The sequence below is a fragment of the Engystomops pustulosus genome, chromosome 6, assembly GCF_040894005.1.
Source record: "Engystomops pustulosus chromosome 6, aEngPut4.maternal, whole genome shotgun sequence".
NCBI lineage: Eukaryota > Metazoa > Chordata > Amphibia > Anura > Leptodactylidae > Engystomops > Engystomops pustulosus.
Genome location: NC_092416.1, coordinates 143,816,341 through 143,838,301, shown reverse-complemented (window position 1 = coordinate 143,838,301; position 21,961 = coordinate 143,816,341). Strand labels below are relative to the sequence as shown.

The 21,961-nt window shown below is 41.4% G+C and overlaps 5 non-coding genes across 5 annotated transcripts; all 5 read right to left on the bottom strand.

Annotated features, from left to right (window-relative positions):
• Positions 1 to 341: 341 nt before the first annotated feature.
• Positions 342 to 413, bottom strand: TRNAY-GUA (transfer RNA tyrosine (anticodon GUA)). The gene has a single exon. It is a non-coding gene; the product is annotated as a tRNA-Tyr (tRNA).
• A 556-nt stretch (positions 414 to 969) lies between these two features.
• On the bottom strand, positions 970 to 1,041 carry TRNAC-GCA (transfer RNA cysteine (anticodon GCA)). The gene has a single exon. It is a non-coding gene; the product is annotated as a tRNA-Cys (tRNA).
• Positions 1,042 to 6,158: 5,117 nt separating this feature from the next.
• Positions 6,159 to 6,230, bottom strand: TRNAY-GUA (transfer RNA tyrosine (anticodon GUA)). Its single transcript has one exon. It is a non-coding gene; the product is annotated as a tRNA-Tyr (tRNA).
• Positions 6,231 to 10,562: 4,332 nt separating this feature from the next.
• TRNAY-GUA (transfer RNA tyrosine (anticodon GUA)) lies at positions 10,563 to 10,634 on the bottom strand. The gene has a single exon. It is a non-coding gene; the product is annotated as a tRNA-Tyr (tRNA).
• Positions 10,635 to 14,104: 3,470 nt separating this feature from the next.
• TRNAC-GCA (transfer RNA cysteine (anticodon GCA)) lies at positions 14,105 to 14,176 on the bottom strand. Its single transcript has one exon. It is a non-coding gene; the product is annotated as a tRNA-Cys (tRNA).
• Between the last annotated feature and the right edge of the window lie 7,785 nt (positions 14,177 to 21,961).

Below are 21,961 nucleotides of genomic sequence, written 5' to 3'. Positions count from 1 at the left end.
AAAAGGGGTAGTCTTATACGGCGAATATATCTTAAACTCTATATTTTAAACAAGAAAGTAGGGGGGTCGTCTTATACGCCGGAATATACGGTACATTGCAATCATTAAGTAGGACGACTTCAGGAAACTTGAGAAAGTGGCAGCTTAAAAACTATGATACATGGGCCCCATTGATAAAGATATATCCATTGTTAAGCTGGTGTGGGCTCATTTGAAGTGACTTTTCCATGCAGAGGTTAGAGCACTTTTAATCTTTCATGGTTTATCTGTGGAGGACTAATAGTATTGTTATATTCCATATTTTGAGAATCATGGAGTACCAAAGGTAAAACATAAATAGAAGGGGGCACCCGGATTTGAACCAGGGACCTCTCAATCTACAGTCGAATGCTCTACCACTGAGCTATACCCCCTCCGGTACAATGACTATTTTGTGTTGTTTTTTTCTATAAAACAACCTGAAGACATTTTCTTGATGGCACGCTTACCTGAGTGATCTGCAGTAATTCTTTGATATGAGCCCCTACTACGCAGTGTGAATCGCACAGTCTCCAATAACCAATGCCACTCACAGCTATTCTTTCATGATATTACCAGCAGATTGTAATGTATTGTACTAGCTGTTCTCCATGTTGTACATCACATTGAGTATCATGATAAATATATTCCCCATATGATCATTGTTACTATTTTACCTAAGAAAAAAAATGTTGGGACATTGGTAAATTTTTATGAATACTTCCTGGGCTCATACATAGTGATCATATGTGAATGGGTAACTCCATTATACAGTCAGGTCAGAATGCTCCATTATAACATTACTACATTTACTACTAGGTGTTCATATGAAACTATATTTCCACACGGAGGTAAGAGCACCTTGAATCATGATTTATCTGTGAGTGACTAATGGTATTATCTTCCATAGTTTAAGAAACATGAAGTACCAAAGGTAAAATGTCACCTTCCAGGGGGCACCCGGATTTGAACCAGGGACCTCTCGATCTGCAGTCGAATGCTCTACCACTGAGCTATACCCCCACTGATAATTGTAACATTTTCGCATTTTTTTTCTGCTACAAAATTTTGGAAAAGTTTTTTCTACTTTGTCCTTCAACATTCAGAACCAGGTAAATAAATTAGTTACAGCATAATGCAAGTCACCTGATCCGATCCCAACTGAACATGAGTTTCACTTTAACTTCTTCACACTCAGCAATGGATATATCTGTCACTAAGCGCTGCTGCATGACGCTCAGTGGGGGACCCTTCAATTGTTTTCTTTATTTTTTTTGTGCAAGTTTTTCGCAGTTTGAGACTTTTTTGTTGCAGAATCGAGCAGCGGACCAGAGCATGCTAGACCCAGATTTACTTTTGGGAGCTACTATTTGGCTGGTGCCACACGGCCCAATCGCGTCGGCGTTTCTATGGAAACACCTGCAGCTCGTTCCCGATCGCAGGCGTTTCCATAGAAACGCCAACGAGATCGGGCCGAGGCCCGGCCCGTTGGACGCGACTTTGTCTGTGTTTACAAGCGCAGACAAAGTGCTACGTGTGGCACCAGCCTTTGTGTGAAGACACACATGGCGTTTTTGGGCCGTTTTTACTAAGTGTGTTTTCAGATCATTAAAAACGCATGCGTTAAAAAACGCACCCTGAGCTGGTGCCATGTATATGTGTATAAAAGTACCACTTTTAAGTGGTAGGTTTCCTTTAAGGACCAAGCCACTTTAGGGCTTCCGGACCAAGCCGAATTTTTAAAATCTGCCCTGTGTCGCTATAAGTGATTATAACCTTCAAATGCTTTAACATACTCAGGTAATTTTGAGATTGTTTTCTCGTCACACATTGTACTTCAAATTAGTGGAAATATTTGGATGATATCTTTTGCATTTAATTATGGAAAAAATAGAAATCTGTAAAAAAATTCAGAAAAATTCTACATTTTCAACGTTCCAAAAATTGTTTCTTTTTAAGTAGATGGTCATATCACCCAAATAACGTTATTAATAACTTTTCCCAAATGTCTGCTTTCAGGTGACTTTGAGAGGCCTAATTATAGTAAAACCAAATAATTTACCCCATTATAGAGACTGCACCCCTCAATGTATGAGAAATCAATGCAATTTGTAACTTTTTTGACAATACATTAACTCTGGCCCGAAAATTAAAAATTCGATTAAATGGCAAAAAGCTCCACAAAATTTAATACTCAATTTCTCCCGAGTACACTGATACCCCATATGTTGTGGCAAACTTCTGTACAGGCACACGGCCGGGCATGGAAGGGAAGGAGGCCCCATTCAGAGCAGAGTTGCATTATCACATTTTACAGGTCATAAAATCCATTTTATTGTAACGTGGACATATGGGGGCTTATTATTTCTGGGATAAGATCCACTTTTGAGTTGAATCATTTAGGGGGGATCAATAGCTAATTGATGAGATTGTATTAAGGCCCCTTTCACACTTGCGTTTTTCACGCGCGTTTTCTGCGCGTGCTTTTGACGCGCAGAACTTGCATTGCACTCTGACCCATTGTAATCAATGGGTCTTTTCAGACTTGCATTTTTTTTCACGCACACACGCGCGTTTTTTTTAACACGCGTTTAAATCTCAACATGCTCTACTTTTGCAAGTCACGCGTGTGAAAAACGCACCATACAAGTCTATGGAGATGCATCAAAAACGCATTGCACTCTGAGACACTTGCAAGTGCGATGCAAGTGCAATGCGTTTTTCATACATCAATTGCCATAGAAAAGATAGAGCTCAGTCCTGAGTCCATTTCACGCGCATTTTCTGCGCGTGAAAAACGCATTGAAATTGCATTGCAATTGCATCAAAAACCCGCGTGAAAAACTGAGACACTGAACAAACTCTGACTGAAAACTGATTGCACTCTGATGCAAAATGTGCGTTTTTCACTGACCAAACCCTGATCACACCCTGATCAGACTCTGACGTGATCTGCAACGCAAGTGTGGAAGGGGCCTAAGGCTACATTCACACGAACGTATGGAGGACGTATATACGGCTGACGTATATACGGCCGATATACGTCCCCCATACACTCCTATGGGCGCACGGCACCCTACGGGAGCGGTACGGTGCAGCACACGTGCGGCACCGTACCGTTCCATACCCGGGAAAAAGATAGGACATGTCCTATCTTTTCCCGTAATACGGCGCCGTGCGCCATAGGTTGCTATGGAGATGTGCTAATGTGCTAATAGCACATTGTAATGAATGAGGAGGAAAATCCCCATATAATGCCATACTGTAGTATGGCAGTATATGATCGGATCGATCAGACAACCTAGGGTTAAAGTACCCTAGGGAGTCTGAAAAATATTATAAATAAAAATAAAAAAAAGTTAAAAAAAAAAATTATAATAAAAAAACCTAAAATTTCAAATCACCCCCTTTCCCTAGAACTGACATAAATATAAATAAACAGTAAAAATCATAAACACTTCAGGTATCGACGCGTCCGAAAATGCCCGATCTATCAAAATATAATAACGGTTTTTCAATGCGTTTAACCACGTAACGGAAAATAGCGCCCAAAGTCGAAAATGGCACTTTTTGCCATTTTGAAAAATATAAAAAAATCTATAAAAAGTGATCAAAAGGTCGTACAGTCCTAAAAATGATATCATTGAAAATATTATCAAATTTCGCAAAAAAATGACACCACCCACAGCTCCGTACACCAAAGTATAAAAAAGTTATTAGCGCCAGAAGTTGGCAAAATCAAAAAAATAATTTTTGTACAGGAGGTTTTCATTTTTGTAAATGTATGAAAACATTATAAAACCTATACAATTTGGTATCCCCTTAATCGTACCGACCCAAAGAATAAAGTAGACATGTCATTTGGGGTGCTCAGTGAAAGACGTAATATCCAAGCCCACAAGAAAATGGCGCAAATGCGTTTTTTCACCATTTTCATTGAATTTGGAATTTTTTTTTCCCTCTTCTGAGTACATGGCATGGAATATTTAATAAAATAAAAATTTAAGGTACAGTATGGTAACATTTACAGTAAAATGGACGATGGTAATGTTGTTGTTGTATGCCTTATGTTTATGAGCGACAGTTTTCCTGCTATATACCTGCATGTCATAAGAATTTAAATTTAAAAAAGGACCATGTTAAATTCAAATCTGTTTTTTTTTTTTTTTTACCGGTGTTTTGTATGCGTTGGAAAAGGGGTAGTCTTATACGGCGAATATATCTTAAACTCTATATTTTAAACAGGAAAGTAGGGGGGTCGTCTTATACACCAGGTCGTCTTATACGCCGGAATATACGGTACATTGCAATCATTAAGTAGGACGACTTCAGGAAACTTGAGAAAGTGGCAGCTTAAAAACTATGATACATGGGCCCCATTGATAAAGATATATCCTTTGTTAAGCTGGTGTGGGCTCATTTGAAGTGACTTTTCCATGCAGAGGTTAGAGCACTTTTAATCTTTCATGGTTTATCTGTGAAGGACTAATAGCATTGTTATATTCCATATTTTGAGAATCATGGAGTACCAAAGGTAAAACATAAATAGAAGGGGGCACCCGGATTTGAACCAGGGACCTCTCAATCTACAGTCAAATGCTCTACCACTGAGCTATACCCCCTCCGGTACAATGTCTATTTTGTGTTGTTTTTTTCTATAAAACAACCTGAAGACATTTTCTTGATGGCACGCTTACCTGAGTGATCTGCAGTAATTCTTTGATATGAGCCTCTACTACACAGTGTGAATCGCACAGTCTCCAATAACCAATGCCACTCACAGCTATTCTTTCATGATATTACCAGCAGATTGTAATGTATTGTACTAGCTGTTCTCCATGTTGTACATCACATTGAGTAGCATGATAAATATATTCCCCATATGATCATTGTTACTATTTTACCTAAGAAAAAAAATGTTGGGACATTGGTAAATTTTTATGAATACTTCCTGGGCTCATACATAGTGATCATATGTGAATGGGTAACTCCATTATACAGTCAGGTCAGAACGCTCCATTATAACATTACTACATTTACTACTAAGTGTTCATATGAAACTACATTTCCACACGGAGGTAAGAGCACCTTGAATCATGATTTATCTGTGAGTGACTAATGGTATTATCTTCCATAGTTTAAGAAACATGAAGTACCAAAGGTAAAATGTCACTTTCAAGGGGGCACCCGGATTTGAACCCACCTCTCGATCTGCAGTCGAATGCTCTACCACTGAGCTATACCCCCACTGATATTTGCAGCATTTTCAGAATTTTTTTTCTGCTATAAAATTTTGGAAAAGCTTTTTTTTTCTACTTTATGTCCTTCAACATTCAGAAGCAGCTAAATAAATTAGTTACAGCATAATGCAAGTCACCTGATCCGATCCCAACTGAACATGAGTTTCACTTTAACTTCTTCACACTCAGCAATGGATATATCCGTCACTAAGCACTGCTGCATGACGCTCAGTGGGGGACACGTATCACTCCTATTGTTTTCTTTATCTTTCTTTGTGCAAGTTTTTTGCAGTTTGAGACTTTTTTGGTGCAGAATCAAGCAGTTTTGGGTCAGTTTTTAAGCAGTCCATTAAATACTGCATGCTTTTTTTGAAAACACATCAGTTTTTACAGGTTTTACCAATTATCTTACTTAAAACTGTGCAAAAACAGATGCATTTTCAAAAAATGCATGCGTTTTTTAATGGACTGCTTAAAAAACAAATCAAAAACGGGTTCAAAATGCCATGTGTGACATCACCCTCAGTCCAAAATCATACTTATTTCTGGGAGCTACTATTTGGGACAAAAAAATTGCACACCACAAAAAGTCGCAAAAGTGAGACTAAACGGGTAACTCATCACATGTATCACAAAGGGGAAAACTTAAGATACATTGCAATCATTAAGTAGGACAACTTCAGGAAACTTGAGAAAGTGGCAGCTGAAAAACGATGATACATGGGCCCCATTGACAGATATATCCATTGTTAAGCTGGTGTGGGCTCATTTGAAGTAACGTTTCCATGCAGAGGTTAGAGCACTTTTAATCTTTCATGGTTTATCTGTGGGTGATTAATAGTATTGTTATATTCCATATTTTGAGAATCGCGGAGTACCAAAGGTAAAACATAAATTAGAAGGGGGCACCCGGATTTGAACCAGGGACCTCTCAATCTACAGTCGAATGCTCTACCACTGAGCTATACCCCCTCTGATACAGTGAATTGTTTTGTGTGTTTTTTTTCTATAAAACAACCTGAAGACATTTTCTTGATGGCACGCTTACCTGAGTGATCTGCAGTAATTCTTTGATATGAGCCTCTACTACGCAGTGTGAATCGCACAGTCCCCAATAACCAATGCCACTCACAGCTATTCTTTCATGATATTACCACCAGATTGTAATGTATTGTACTGGCTGTTCTCCATGTTGTGCATCACATTGAGTAGGCGCGCGTGTGCCGGAGAGCACCGGCTCTCCTGCACTTCAGAATCCGGCGCACGCACGGGCGCGCGCATGGTGCGCCGAGCCCAAGTGCGGTGCGCCGAGTTATAAGTTAATATAACTTATAATTCTGCGACAGGGGCTTTGTTCCCCTAACAAAAATATGCTCTGGCACCAGCTCACCCTGAGCTGGTGCCATGTATATGTGTATAAAAGTACCACTTTTAAGTGGTAGGTTTCTTTTAAGGACCAAGCCACTTTAGGGCTTCCGGACCAAGCCGAATTTTTTAAATCTGCCCTGTGTCGCTATAAGTGATTATAACCTTCAAATGCTTTAACATACTCAGGTAATTTGGAGATTGTTTTCTCGTCACACATTGTACTTCAAATTAGTGGAAATATTTGGATGATATCTTTTGCGTTTAATTATGAAAAAAATAGAAATCTGCAAAAAATTCAGAAAAATTCTACATTTTCAACGTTCCAAAAATTGTTTCTTTTTAAGTAGATGGTCATATCACCCAAATAACGTTATTAATAACTTTTCCCAAATGTCTGCTTTCAGGTGACTTTGAGAGGCCTAATTATAGTAAAACCAAATAATTTACCCCATTATAGAGACTCAATGTATGAGAAATCAATGCAATTTGTAACTTTTTTGACAATACATTAACTCTGGCCCGAAAATTAAAAATTCGATTAAATGGCAAAAAGCTCCACAAAATTTAATACTCAATTTCTCCCGAGTACACTGATACCCCATATGTTGTGGCAAACTTCTGTACAGGCACACGGCCGCGCATGGAAGGGAAGGAGGCCCAATTCAGAGCAGAGTTGCATTATCACATTTTACAGGCCATAAAATTCATTTTATTGTAACGTGGACATATGGGGGCTTATTATTTCTGGGATAAGATCCACTTTTGAGTTGAATCATTTAGGGGGGGGGATCAATAGCTAATTGATGAGATTGTATTAAGGCCCCTTTCACACTTGCGTTTTTCACGCACGTTTTCTGCGCGTGCTTTTGACGCGCAGAACTTGCATTGCACTCTGACCCATTGTAACCAATGGGTCTTTTCAGACTTGCATTTCTTTTCACGCACACACGCGCGTTTTTTTAACGCGCGTTTAAATCTCAACATGCTCTACTTTTGTAAGTCACGCGCATGAAAAGCGCACCATACAAGTCTATGGAGATGCATCAAAAACGCATTGCACTCTGAGACACTTGCAAGTGCAATGCAAGTGCTATGCGTTTTTCATACATCAATTGCCATAGAAAAGATAGAGCTCAGTCCTGAGTCCATTTCACGCGCATTTTCTGCGCGTGAAAAACGCATTGAAATTGCATTGCAATTGCATCAAAAACCCGCGTGAAAAACTGAGACACTGAACAAACTCTGACTGAAAACTGATTGCACTCTGATGCAAAATGTGCGTTTTTCACTGACCAAACCCTGATCGCACCTTGATCAGACTCTGACGTGATCTGCAACGCAAGTGTGGAAGGGGCCTAAGGCCCCTTCTCCACTGGCGTTTTTCACGCGCGAGTTCTGCGCGTGCATTTGACGCTCAGAACTCGCATTGCACTCTGTCCCATTGTATTCAATGGGTCTTTCTCCATTAGCGTTGTTTTTGACGCGCGTGCTTGCGTTCGTTTGCACGCGCGTCAAAATCGCAGCATGCTCTATTTTTGCGAGTCATTCGCAATTTTCACGCCCCATTCAAGTCTATGGAGATGCATCAAGAACGCATTGCACTCGCAATCATTGCAAGTGCAATGCGAGTGCAATGCGTTTTAAACGTAAGGGTTGCTAGGTGACCAGAATAACATTATTTCCCCTGCTCGCGAACGATCATTTAATGAAAAAAACACAGTGAAGAACAGTGAAGAATAGAATAAAAACAGTGAACACAGTGAACACAGGATCATTTAAGATAAAAACACAGTGCAGAACAGAGTGCAGAATAGATTACAGATGTTCGGCACATCTGCTTACTTGTCGGGAGATACGCGCGGAACGGCGCGAACAAAATAGCATGTGAAGAACAATATATATGTGTGAAGAACACATTGCAGATGTATTTAAACATCTGCAATGTGTTCTTCACACACATATATATTGTTCTTCACATGCTATTTTGTTCGCGCCGTTCCGCGCGTATCTCCCGACAAGTAAGCAGATGTGCCGAACATCTGTAATCTATTCTGCACTGTGTTCTGCACTGTGTTTTTTATCTTAAATAATCCTGTGTTCACTGTGTTCACTGTGTTCACTGTTTTTATTCTATTCTTCACTGTTCTTCACATCTGCTAAATTGTCGGGAGATAATATATGCGCGGAACAGTGAAGAATAGATCGCAGATGTTTGCAAATTATCAGAAGACATTATTTTTCAATTAAATAACACATTTTAATCCCAAACCATGGTCCCTTTGAAAAATGCTCGAGTCTCCCATTGAATCGCGCGTCAAAAATGCGCCGAAAACGCAAAAAAAACGCAAATTACTCCAAGGAAAAATGGAACAAAAACGCAGCCAAAACGTCAGTTTTTCACGCATTGCACCCTGACGTGAAACGCAACGCTAGTGTGCAAGAGGCCTAACTCTTTCTTGGTGAGAATGACAAAATCATTCATTCTGGTTTAGGGTTTTTAGTTTTTTCTTTGTAGGCCGTTCACTGTACAATAAAAACAATATGTTATTCTTATTATATAAAATAAAATTCCGAAGACCCGAGACTATTTCGTTTTAACCCCTTCATTACAATGTGCTAACAGCACATTGTAATAAATGAGGAGGAAAATCCCCATATACTGCCATACTGTAGTATGGCAGTATATGGTAGGATCGATCAGACAACCTAGGGTTAAAGTACCCTAGGGAGTCTGAAAAATAGTATAAATAAAAATTAAAATAAGTTAAAAAAAAAAAATTATAATAAAAAAAACTAAAATTTCAAATCACCCCCTTTCCCTGGAACTGACATAAATATAAATAAACAGTAAAAATCATAAACACATCAGGTATCGACGCGTCCGAAAATGCCCGATCTATCAAAATATAATAACGGTTTTTCAATGCGTTTAACCACGTAACGGAAAATAGCGCCCAAAGTCGAAAATGGCACTTTTTGCCATTTTGAAAAATATAAAAAAATCTATAAAAAGTGATCAAAAGGTCGTACAGTCCTAAAAATGATATCATTGAAAATATTATCAAATTTCGCAAAAAAATGACACCACCCACAGCTCCGTACACCAAAGTATAAAAAAGTTATTAGCGCCAGAAGTTGGCAAAATCAAAAAAATAATTTTTGTACAGGAGGTTTTCATTTTTGTAAATGTATGAAAACATTATAAAACCTATACAATTTGGTATCCCCTTAATCGTACCGACCCAAAGAATAAAGTAGACATGTCATTTGGGGTGCTCAGTGAAAGACGTAATATCCAAGCCCACAAGAAAATGGCGCAAATGCGTTTTTTCACCATTTTCATTGAATTTGGAATTTTTTTTCCCTCTTCTGAGTACATGGCATGGAATATTTAATAAAATAAAAATTTAAGGTACAGTATGGTAACATTTACAGTAAAATGGACGATGGTAATGTTGTTGTTGTATGCCTTATGTTTATGAGCGACAGTTTTCCTGCTATATACCTGCATGTCATAAGAATTTAAATTTAAAAAAGGACCATGTTAAATTCAAATCTGTTTTTTTTTTTTTTACCGGTGTTTTGTATGCGTTGGAAAAGGGGTAGTCTTATACGGCGAATATATCTTAAACTCTATATTTTAAACAGGAAAGTAGGGGGGTCGTCTTATACGCCGGAATATACGGTACATTGCAATCATTAAGTAGGACGACTTCAGGAAACTTGAGAAAGTGGCAGCTTAAAAACTATGATACATGGGCCCCATTGATAAAGATATATCCATTGTTAAGCTGGTGTGGGCTCATTTGAAGTGACTTTTCCATGCAGAGGTTAGAGCACTTTTAATCTTTCATGGTTTATCTGTGGAGGACTAATAGCATTGTTATATTCCATATTTTGAGAATCATGGAGTACCAAAGGTAAAACATAAATACAAGGGGGCACCCGGATTTGAACCAGGGACCTCTCAATCTACAGTCGAATGCTCTACCACTGAGCTATACCCCCTCTGATACAATGAATTGTTTGTGTTTTTTTTTCTATAAAACAACCTGAAGACATTTTCTTGATGGCACGCTTACCTGAGTGATCTGCAGTAATTCTTTGATATGAGCCCCTACTACGCAGTGTGAATCGCACACTCCAATAACCAATGCCACTCACAGCTATTCTTTCATGATATTACCAGCAGATTGTAATGTATTGTACTAGCTGTTCTCCATGTTGTACATCACATTGAGTAGCATGATAAATATATTTCCCATATGATCATTGTTACTATTTTACCTAAGAAAAAAAATGTTGGGACATTGGTAAATTTTTATGAATACTTCCTGGGCTCATACATAGTGATCATATGTGAATGGGTAACCCCATTATACAATCAGGTCAGAACGCTCCATTATAACATTACTACATTTACTACTAAGTTCATAAGTTCATATGAAACTACATTTCCACACGGAGGTAAGAGCACCTTGAATCATGATTTATCTGTGAGTGACTAATGGTATTATCTTCCATAGTTTAAGAAACATGAAGTACCAAAGGTAAAATGTCACTTTCAAGGGGGCACCCGGATTTGAACCAGGGACCTCTTGATCTGCAGTCGAATGCTCTACCACTGAGCTATACCCCCACTGATATTTGTAACATTTTCAGATTTTTTTTTCTGCTACAAAATTTAGGAAAAGCTTTTTTTTTTCTACTTTATGTCCTTCAACATTCAGAACCAGGTAAATAAATAACTTACAGCATAATGCAAGTCACATGATCCGATCCCAACTGAACATGAGTTTCACTTTAACTTCTTCACACTCAGCAATTGATATATCCATCACTAAGCACTGCTGCATGGCGCTCAGTGGGGGACACGTATCACTCCTATTGTTTTCTTTATCTTTCTTTGTGCAAGTTTTTTGCAGTTTGAGACTTTTTTGGTGCAGAATCAAGCAGTTTTGGGTCAGTTTTTAAGCAGTCCATTAAATACCGCATGTGTTTTTTGAAAACACATCAGTTTTTACAGGTTTTACCAATTATCTTACTTAAAACTGTGCAAAAATGGATGCATTTTCAAAAAATGCATGCGTTTTTAATGAACTGCTTAAAAAACAAATCAAAAACGGGTTCAAAATGGGTACATTGGAAGCATTAAGTAGGACAACATTAGGAAACTTGAGAAAGTGGCAGCTGAAAAAATATGATAAATGTGCGCCATTGATAAAGATTTATCCATTGTTAGGCCCGTTACAGTCTTGCGAGTGTGATGCGATGAACTTGCATCACACTCGCAACACAAGCTGCCGGGAACGCACGGCCCGAACGCTGCACCGCGGGAGTGAACTCAGCATGTCAGTTCACTCCCGCGGTGCAGCGTTCGGGCCGTGTGTTCCTGGCAGCTTGCGTTGCGAGTGTGATGCGAGTTCATCGCATCACACTCGCAAGTGTGGAACGGGCCTTAGGCCGGCGCCGCACAGGGCACTTTGTCTGCGCTTGGGAACGCAAATGCAGACAAAGTCGCGCCCACCGGGGCGGGCCTCGGCCCGATAGCATCGGCGTTTCTATGGAAACACCTGCGATCGGGAACGAGCCGCCGGTGTTTTGCGTTAATTTAAAAAATGTTGGGACATTGGTAAATTTTTATGAATACTTCCTGGGCTCATACATAGTGATCATATGTGAATGGGTAACTCCATTATACAATCAGGTCAGAACGCTCCATTATAACATTACTACATTTACTACTAAGTGTTCATATGAAACTACATTTCCACACGGAGGTAAGAGCACCTTGAATCATGATTTATCTGTGAGTGACTAATGGTATTATCTTCCATAGTTTAAGAAACATGAATTACAAGGGTAAAATGTCACCTTCCAGGGGGCACCCGGATGTGAACCAGGGACCTCTCGATCTGCAGTCGAATGCTCTACCACTGAGCTATTCCCCCTCTGATATTTGTAGCATTTTCAGAATTTTTTTTCTGCTACAAAATTTTGGAAAAGCTTTTTTTTTCTACTTTATGTCCTTCAACATTCAGAACCAGGTAAATTAATTAGTTACAGCATAATGCAAGTCACATGATCCGATCCCAACTGAACATGAGTTTCACTTTAACTTCTTCACACTCAGCAATGGATATATCTGTCACTAAGCGCTGCTGCATGACGCTCAGTGGGGGACACGTATCACTCCTATTGTTTTCTTTATCTTTCTTTGTGCAAGTTTTTTGCAATTTGAGACTTTTTTGGTGCAGAATCAAGCAGCGTAGCAGAGTTTTGGGTCAGTTTTTAAGCAGTCCATTAAATACTGCATGCTTTTTTTGAAAACACATCAGTTTTTACAGGTTTTACCAGTTATCTTACTTAAAACTGTGCAAAAATGGATGCATTTTCAAAAAATGCATGCGTTTTTTAATGGACTGCTTAAAAAACAAATCAAAAACGAGTTCAAAATGCCATGTGTGACATCACCCTCAGTCCAAAATCATACTTATTTCTGGGAGCTACTATTTGGGACAAAAAAATTGCACATCACAAAAAGTCGCAAAAGTGAGACTAAACGGGTAACTCATCACATGTATCACAAAGGGGAAAACTTAAGATACATTGCAATCATTAAGTAGGACAACTTCAGGAAACTTGAGAAAGTGGCAGCTGAAAAACTATGATACATGGGCCCCATTGATAAAGATATATCCATTGTTAAGCTGGTGTGGGCTCATTTGAAGTGACTTTTCCATGCAGAGGTTAGAGCACTTTTAATCTTTCATGGTTTATCTGTGGGTGATTAATAGCATTGTTATATTCCATATTTTGAGAATCATGGAGTACCAAAGGTAAAACATAAATAGAAGGGGGCACCCAGATTTGAACCAGGGACCTCTCAATCTACAGTCGAATGCTCTACCACTGAGCTATACCCCCTACGGTACAGTGAATTGTTTTGCGTTTTTTTTCTATAAAACAACCTGAAGACATTTTCTTGATGACACACTTACCTGAGTGATCTGCAGTAATTCTTTGATATGAGCCTCTACTACACAGTGTGAATCGCACAGTCCCCAATAACCAATGCCACTCACAGCTATTCTTTCATGATATTACCAGCAGATTGTAATGTATTGTACTAGCTGTTTTCCATGTTGTACATCACATTGAGTATCATGATAAATATATTCCCCGTATGATCATTGTTACTATTTTACCTAAAAAAATGTTGGGACATTGGTAAATTTTTATGAATACTTCCTGGGCTCATACATAGTGATCATATGTGAATGGGTAACCCCATTATACAGTCAGGTCAGAACGCTCCATTATAACATTACTACATTTACTACTAAGTGTTCATATGAAACTACATTTCCACACGGAGGTAAGAGCACCTTGAATCATGATTTATCTGTGAGTGACTAATGGTATTATCTTCCATAGTTTAAGAAACATGAAGTACCAAATTTAAAATGTCACCTTCCAGGGGGCACCCGGATTTGAACCAGGGACCTCTCGATCTGCAGTCGAATGCTCTACCACTGAGCTATACCCCCACTGATATTTGCAGCATTTTCAGAATTTTTTTTCTGCTACAAAATTTTGGAAAAGCTTTTTTTTTCTACTTTATGTCCTTCAACATTCAGAAGCAGCTAAATAAATTAGTTACAGCATAATGCAAGTCACCTGAACCGATCCCAACTGAACATGAGTTTCACTTTAACTTCTTCACACTCAGCAATGGATATATCCGTCACTAAGCACTGCTGCATGGCGCTCAGTGGGGGACACGTATCACTCCTATTGTTTTCTTTATCTTTCTTTGTGCAAGTTTTTCGCAGTTTGAGACTATTTTGGTGCAGAATCAAGCAGCGTAGCAGAGTTTTGGGTCAGTTTTTAAGCATTAAATACTGCATGCTTTTTTGAAAACACATCATTTTTTACAGGTTTTACCAATTATTTTACTTAAAACTGTGCAAAAATGGATGCATTTTCAAAAAATGCATGCGTTTTTTTATGGACTGCTTAAAAAACAAATCAAAAACGGGTTCAAAATGCCATGTGTGGCATCACCCTCAGTCCAAAATCAGACTTATTTTTGGGAGCTACTATTTGGGACAAAAAAATTGCACACCACAAAAAGTCGCAAAAGTGAGACTAAACGGGTAACTCATCACATATATCACAAAGGGGAAAACTTAAGATACATTGCAAGCATTAAGTAGGACAACTTCAGGAAACTTGAGAAAGTGGCAGCTGAAAAACTATGATAAATGTGCCCCATTGACAGATATATCCATTGTTAAGCTGGTGTGGGCTCATTTGAAGTGACTTTTCCATGCAGAGGCTAGAGCACTTTTAATCTTTCATGGTTTATCTGTGGGTGATTAATAGTATTGTTATATTCCATATTCTGATAATCGCGCAGTACCAAAGGTAAAACATAAATAGAAGGGGGCACCCGGATTTGAACCAGAGACCTCTCAATCTACAGTCGAATGCTCTACCACTGAGCTATACCCCCTCCGGTACAGTGACTTTCTTCTGTGATTTTTTTTCTATAAAACAACCTGAAGACATTTTCTTGATGGCACGCTTACCTGAGTGATCTGCAGTAATTCTTTGATATGAGCCTCTACTACGCAGTGTGAATCGCACAGTCTCCAATAACCAATGCCACTCACAGCTATTCTTTCATGATATTACCAGCAGATTGTAATGTATTGTACTAGCTGTTTTCCATGTTGTACATCACATTGAGTATCATGATAAATATATTCCCCATGGGGGGCATGGCCGAATGCCTAGCTAGGAGGACGCATACAGGCGAGCTCCCGGGATCCTGACCTCCATCCTGAAAATTGGATAGCCATCCGTGGCTGCACTTACTTGGGCACCTGCTCCAGCCTTCCCTGGTACATCGGGGACGGGGTGGCACCTGCCGTTTGGAGCCCCAGCTGTAGCGGGGCGACCGTTCCGGAGTCCGGGCACCGTTCCAGAGGCGGGGGGGGCACGTGGAGGGTCGGACCCGGCGCCATTGTGAAATTGGCGCGCTTGCTTCTCCTGCCTTCCAAGCGCTGCCGCCGGCCGAGACGCTGAGAACCAGCTCTGATTCCACTGCCTCAGGGTCCTGTCTCACCGGAGCATCTGCTGAAGAGAGGTAGGCTGCCTGTCTGCTCCCCTGGGCTCAGAGCCTCTCCTGACATAGCCCACTCTTGTCAGTGCAGAAGAGTCCTCCCTGATCCCCCTGACCCCATCACTATCTGGCACTGTAGTGGTAACTACCACTATACTAAATAGAGCCCTGTTTCAGCCCATCTGCTGCCTGCCCTGCTGAGTCCATAGTGACTGTCTAATTCAATCCTCCTTGAAAGCTTACTGGGCTCCTGGTGCTTTATGCTTGTAATTCACACAGATAGTATAATGGGCAACAGGAGGAGAACAGCTAAACAAAGTAAGGCGCCATCAGGAGCCTCTGCGCCGCCATCCGACGATGAATCTGTTCCTGGAGACCCCCTGTTTCATTCCCTGGATCCCCTGGATAACCAGTCATGCTCCACCTCACAAGCTGTTTTAGCACAAATATAATCCAACGCGGCAAGGAAACTGGGCAAGTTTTCCGTACTCAGCCTAGCTCTCCTCAAGGGTCTCCTGGTCCCTCACCCTCCATGTTTGATGGTTTTCAGAGCCCATTGCAACCTGACGACCCGGAGGACATTCCCATGGATCTATCTGAGGTGCTTGACAAGAAATTTGCTGAGGTGTTAGCGGCCATTAACTCCTGCCAATCTAAACTAGTTAATAAGGTTGATGAGCTCCGTCAGGATTTTGTCATCTTGAGACATGACGTCCATAAAGCTAAGGAGCGGATAACCGAGACGGAGCGCCACATTTCTGATGTTGAGGACGTCCAGAGACCAATGCCCGCGCAGATTACTGATTTACAACGCCAGATGGCTGCCGCCGCAGATAGGGCGGATGATTTTGAGAATCGCCTAAGGCGCAACAATATGAGAGTTGTTGGTCTCCCCGAGAAAGCTGAGGGTCCGGACCCAGTCGCTTTTTTTGAAAAATGGATGAAGGACTTGCTCCCTGCAGAGACTTTCTCACAGTTTTTCACGGTAGAAAGGGCCCATAGAGTCCCATCCCGCCCTGGCCCTCCAGGGGGAAATCCTAGGCCTTTCCTAGTCAGATTGCTACATTTTAAGGGTTGGGAAGCAATCCTGCGAGCGGTTAGAGGCAAAGGGGAGATTCTCTTAGGTAATAGCGGAATAGCATTTTACCCTGATTTTTCTGCTGCGGTGCGGAAGCAGCGCACCCATTTTAATGAGGTTCGCAGTCGTCTAAGGGATAAGGGATACAAATACTCAATGATTTTCCCTGCACGTCTCCGTGTGATAGTTGGTCAGAGGACCCGCTTCTTTACCTCCCCGTCCGAAGCCATGCACTGGGTGGACGCAGCCCCTAGGGCCCCTGGAAGTGCTGGGGCGGCTCCTCCTCCTTGATCATGGTCTGGAGTATACTCAAGGTCCCTTTTAGTCAAAAAGGGCCTGCGTGTCATAACTAGAGTTCTAGTTCTAATATAACCAAGAGGTCATGTCCTACAATGTTTCAATGTGGACGCCTCCACTCCCTCTAGTAAAATATTGGGGTTTCCCCCTATAATGTGCTTAAGCGATATGTGCTATCCATCATTTACTTCTTATTCCCCTAACTGTAGGGGTCGAGCTCCCGGGACAAGCAGTTTTGGGGTTTGTCTTAGTTAGGGACCACAGTTCCTGGTAGTTAAATAGTTCGAGGGTATAGGTCTGCACTTCAGTTGTTAGAGTGTTAGACAGGGGGTTATTTCTACTTTCTAATTGGGATACAGGTTTGCATGTGTTAATGCTTTCTTATGTGTTTATTGTGGTAAAGTTGTGTGTGTGTGCGCTTGGTTGTATGTGTCTATGTCCTCTCCACTTCTCTTTGCAGGTTCGAATTCTCCAACCCTGCAGCCAGACCCATATCCCCCTTCACTCTTATGGCGCCAATTAAAGTAATGAGCTGGAACGTTAGAGGGCTAAATTCTAAGTTTAAAAGGACTCTAATCTTGAATACCATATAGTCTGTATACAGGAGACGCACCTTACAGGCCAAAAAATTCTATCACTGAAATGTGCCTGGGTTGCTAGGGTTTACCACTCCTCATACTCAGTATATGCGAGAGGTGTCTCTATACTTGTGTCTAAATCCCTTCCAATAGAGGTGTTACAGGTGGCCATAGACCATTTTGGCCGCTTTGTTATATTGCATTGCTCCTTATGGGGGTCCTCCTTTACCATTGCCTCAGTGTATGTCCCTCCTCCTTTTGATACTGGTCCTCTACAAGCACTGACGGATAAATTGGCAGCCATGCCCCCAGGCCCGTTAATATGTATAGGGGATTTTAATGCGGTGCCTGATCCATCTCTGGATCGCACCAGTGGTGTAGACCCTGCATCAACCCGATTAAATGAGTGGATAACATCCCTTAGCTTGAAAGATTTCTGGAGGGGGAAATATCCTATGGGAAAAGAGTATACCTTTTACTCCTCAGTGCATAGGACCTTTTCTCGAATAGACCTGGCTTTCGGCTCTCCTGACGTGCTCCCCATGGTTGACTCTATCTTTCACTGCCCCCGTAGTATCTCGGACCACTCCGCTTTGTTTCTCACTCTGCTGATTGGTCCTCCCTGTGACTCTCGTATTTGGCACCTGCACCCTGCATGGCTTTCTTCTCCTACAGTGCAGATGACAATGCAGATAGAACATAACGAGTTTTGGGATACACATCATGATCACCCAGACCTATTGCTATTATGGGACTCATAGAGAAAGAGGGTTGAACTCTTCATTACAGGATGCTGAAAAAAGATACATAGAGAATCCCAGCGAGGACAATAAGAGGGCTTGGGCGCAGGTGCAGCGGGAGCATCTTGCACTGGCCAAGGAACGCACTAGTAAACGCCTTTTGGCTTCTGAAGCCTCAGTTTTTGAATTTGGTGACAAAAATGGTAAATTACTTGCATACCTCTCCCGGGCGGCACGACCGTGTGCATCAGTCCCTTTTATAGCAGATGCGAATGGGGCCTTGGTACATGATCCTACCTCCATAAATAGGGTGTTTAAGGAATTTTACTCTTCCTAGCATCTCTACCTCGGCTGCCGAGATGAACGCCTTCTTAGATGATCTTCCTCTGTGGCGCTTAACCCCTGCTCAATTATCAGAACTCGACTCCCCTGTCTCCCCTGTGGAATTAGCTATTCAGTCTCTCCCAACAGGCAAGACACCAGGTTTAGACGGTTTGTGGGGAGAATGGTATTGGAGTAAATGTGAACTCTTGGCCCCTAAGCTGCTTGAAGTTTTTAATACAGCCCTGGAGCATGGCTCTTTGCCTTCCTCTATGAGAGAAGCTTTAATAGTAGTTCTCCCGAAGCCCGGAAAAGACCCTTCTCTCTCTGACTCCTACCGCCCTATCTCTCTCCTTAACACCGACGTAAAAATCCTAGCCAAAATCTTGTCGACAAGACTGAATAAGGTGATTCTGTCATTGGTGCACCCGGACCAGACGGGTTTCATGCCCGGCAGGGGAACGGATATTAATATTCAGAGACTATTCCTGAACATAGAAGCAACTGAGGGCTCTCCTGATCCTGGCTTTGTTCTATCACTTGACAATTGCAAGGCCTTCGACTCTGTCGAGTGGCCATATCTTTGGGCCCTCCTGGCTAAAATGAGAATAGGCCCCAGATTCCTGGCCCTTGTCCAGCTTCTATATCAGGGTCCGAAAGCCCGGGTCAGAACTAACCTGAACGTGTCTGCTCCCTTCCCCGTGGGCCGGGGCACCAGGCAGGGTTGTCCGTTGTCCCCGCTACTTTTTGCATTGGCCATTGAACCCCTTGCTGTGGCTATTCGCCTCTCCGCTGATATAGTTGGATTGGTACGGGGGACGATCACAGAAAAAGTTTCTCTATACGCAGACGACACCTTAGTATACCTTGGAGATGTTGGCGCTTCCCTAGTGTCCCTTCTTTCCCTAATAGACAGATTTGGCTCCATCTCAGGCCTACGGGTAAATTGGGATAAGTCAGTCCTTTTCCCTTTATCCGGCAATACCAGTCTCAATCTCTCTGTACCCCTGCAGGTGGTATCTAGCTTTAGATATCTTGGTGTTAGGGTGTCCCACAGGGTCCAGGAATATGTTGTATTAAATATTGACCCCCTGATAGCAGACACAGAGAAACGGCTGCAAGCATGGTCCACATTACCCATATCCCTATATGGTCGCATTAATATTTTTAAAATGATTTTTCTACCAAAATTTTTATATCTACTGCACTCCTGCCCGGTACTACTCCCCAAACTACTATTTAAACGTATAGACAGTATTTTAAGATCTTTTTATTGGCAAGGGAACAGCCCACGTTTCAGTTTGGCCGTGCTGCAGGCTCCTAGATCCCGAGGTGGATTGGCGGCACCTGACCTATACCTTTACTACCTGGCGTCCCAACTTGTCTACGCACAGTGGTGGATTGACATAGATAGGGGGAATGCAGCTACTGCTTTGGCAGGGTCTCTGATGGGGTCATATGAAGCTCTTACGAACCTTCTCTATAGGTACAAATCCCCGGCCTCAATCCCAATTCCTTTGCGCACAGTAGCAGTATGCTGGCGACGAGCTCAATTACTAGTCAGCCCCAACTCTCCCCCTCCTGTGTCTCCCCGATCTCCCATTTGGTTAAACCCTTGGTTCCCACACTTTCCCTCCCTACCTGGGTGGATGATGTGGGGGGCTGCAGGTGTCAAGTTCATCGGTCAATTGCTATCCTCAAACTCCAAGCTACTCTCCCTTAGTGAACTGAGGGAGAAATTTTCCGTGTCCCCCATGGCTTCCTTCCACTACTCCCAACTGAGGCACGCCTTTAAGGCCCAGTTTGGGTCCACTAAACTGACAACTGAATTCACTGAACTGGAAACCCTGCTAGGAACCCCTGATCTATCTAGAACTCTCACACAAGTGTACACTGTTCTGCAAGCACAGGGAATTAGACCATTTGATCGGGCTCACGAGCGCTGGAGGGAACATATCCCGGACCTCTCAGAAGAGGAATGGGGGGAAGTTGAGCACTCATACTCTGACTCAGTGGTGAGCGCTAGGGATTTCCTAGTTCAAACAAAATTCCTTCACAGAATTTACTACACCCCGGCAAGACTTAATCGTATGGGGGCTAAACAGGATGATAACTGCTTTAGATGTCAGGTAGCTTGTGGTTCTTTCTTACATTGTGTGTGGGCCTGCCCCAGGGTCAGTGCATTTTGGACAGAGGTGCTAACCTTCCTCAACAGTCATTTTGGCTTTCCTCATATAGCCAACCCTAAGGTTTGCCTTTTGGGAGTAATAAATGAGGTCATTGGTGGCCATTATGATAGGATCTTCTTTAGACTCGTCCTGTACTACGCTCGTAAGGTGGTGATCATGTCCTGGAAGGATCGTGACCCCCCTCCCCTGCAGAAATGGATTACGCTGGTCAACAAGGTTATCCCTATGTATTACTCTGTATACAATAACAGACAATGCCCTCAAAAATTTTAATTTATTTGGTCTAGATGGAACATGAACTCTAACACTGCGGTGTAAAGTATCTATCATAAACAAATTCCTTTGCCTGGCTCCCCCTCCCTTTTTTTTTTTTTTCTCTTTCTCTCTCCCCCCTTTTTCTTTCTATGCGGAGAGGGTGGTGTGATGTGTTGTTAGTGTTCTGTTTTTGTGTGTCTGCATGAGTGGGTGACTGAATGTTTGTTCATTAAGTTCCGACCGCGGCGTTTACATACTGTATATGTACTGATATGGTCATCTATTTCTGATACTAAAATGCCATTTGAACGAATGCGATATTTGCCTATGCTGTTTTGCTATCTTCAAATATTACTACGCTGCGCCGTAGTCTAATGTTATAATGTGTTATTGTTGGATTTAAAAATGAAAAATTCATAAATAAAAACTTTTTAAAAAAAAATATATTCCCCATATGATCATTGTTACTATTTTACCTAAAAAAAATGTTGGGACATTGGTAAATTTTTATGAATACTTCCTGGGCTCATACATAGTGTTCATATGTGAATGGGTAACTCCATTATACAATCAGGTCAGAACGCTCCATTATAACATTACTACATTTACTACTAAGTGTTCATATGAAACTACATTTCCACACGGAGGTAAGAGCACCTTGAATCATGATTTATCTGTGAGTGACTAATGGTATTATCTTCCATAGTTTAAGAAACATGAAGTACCAAATGTAAAATGTCACTTTCA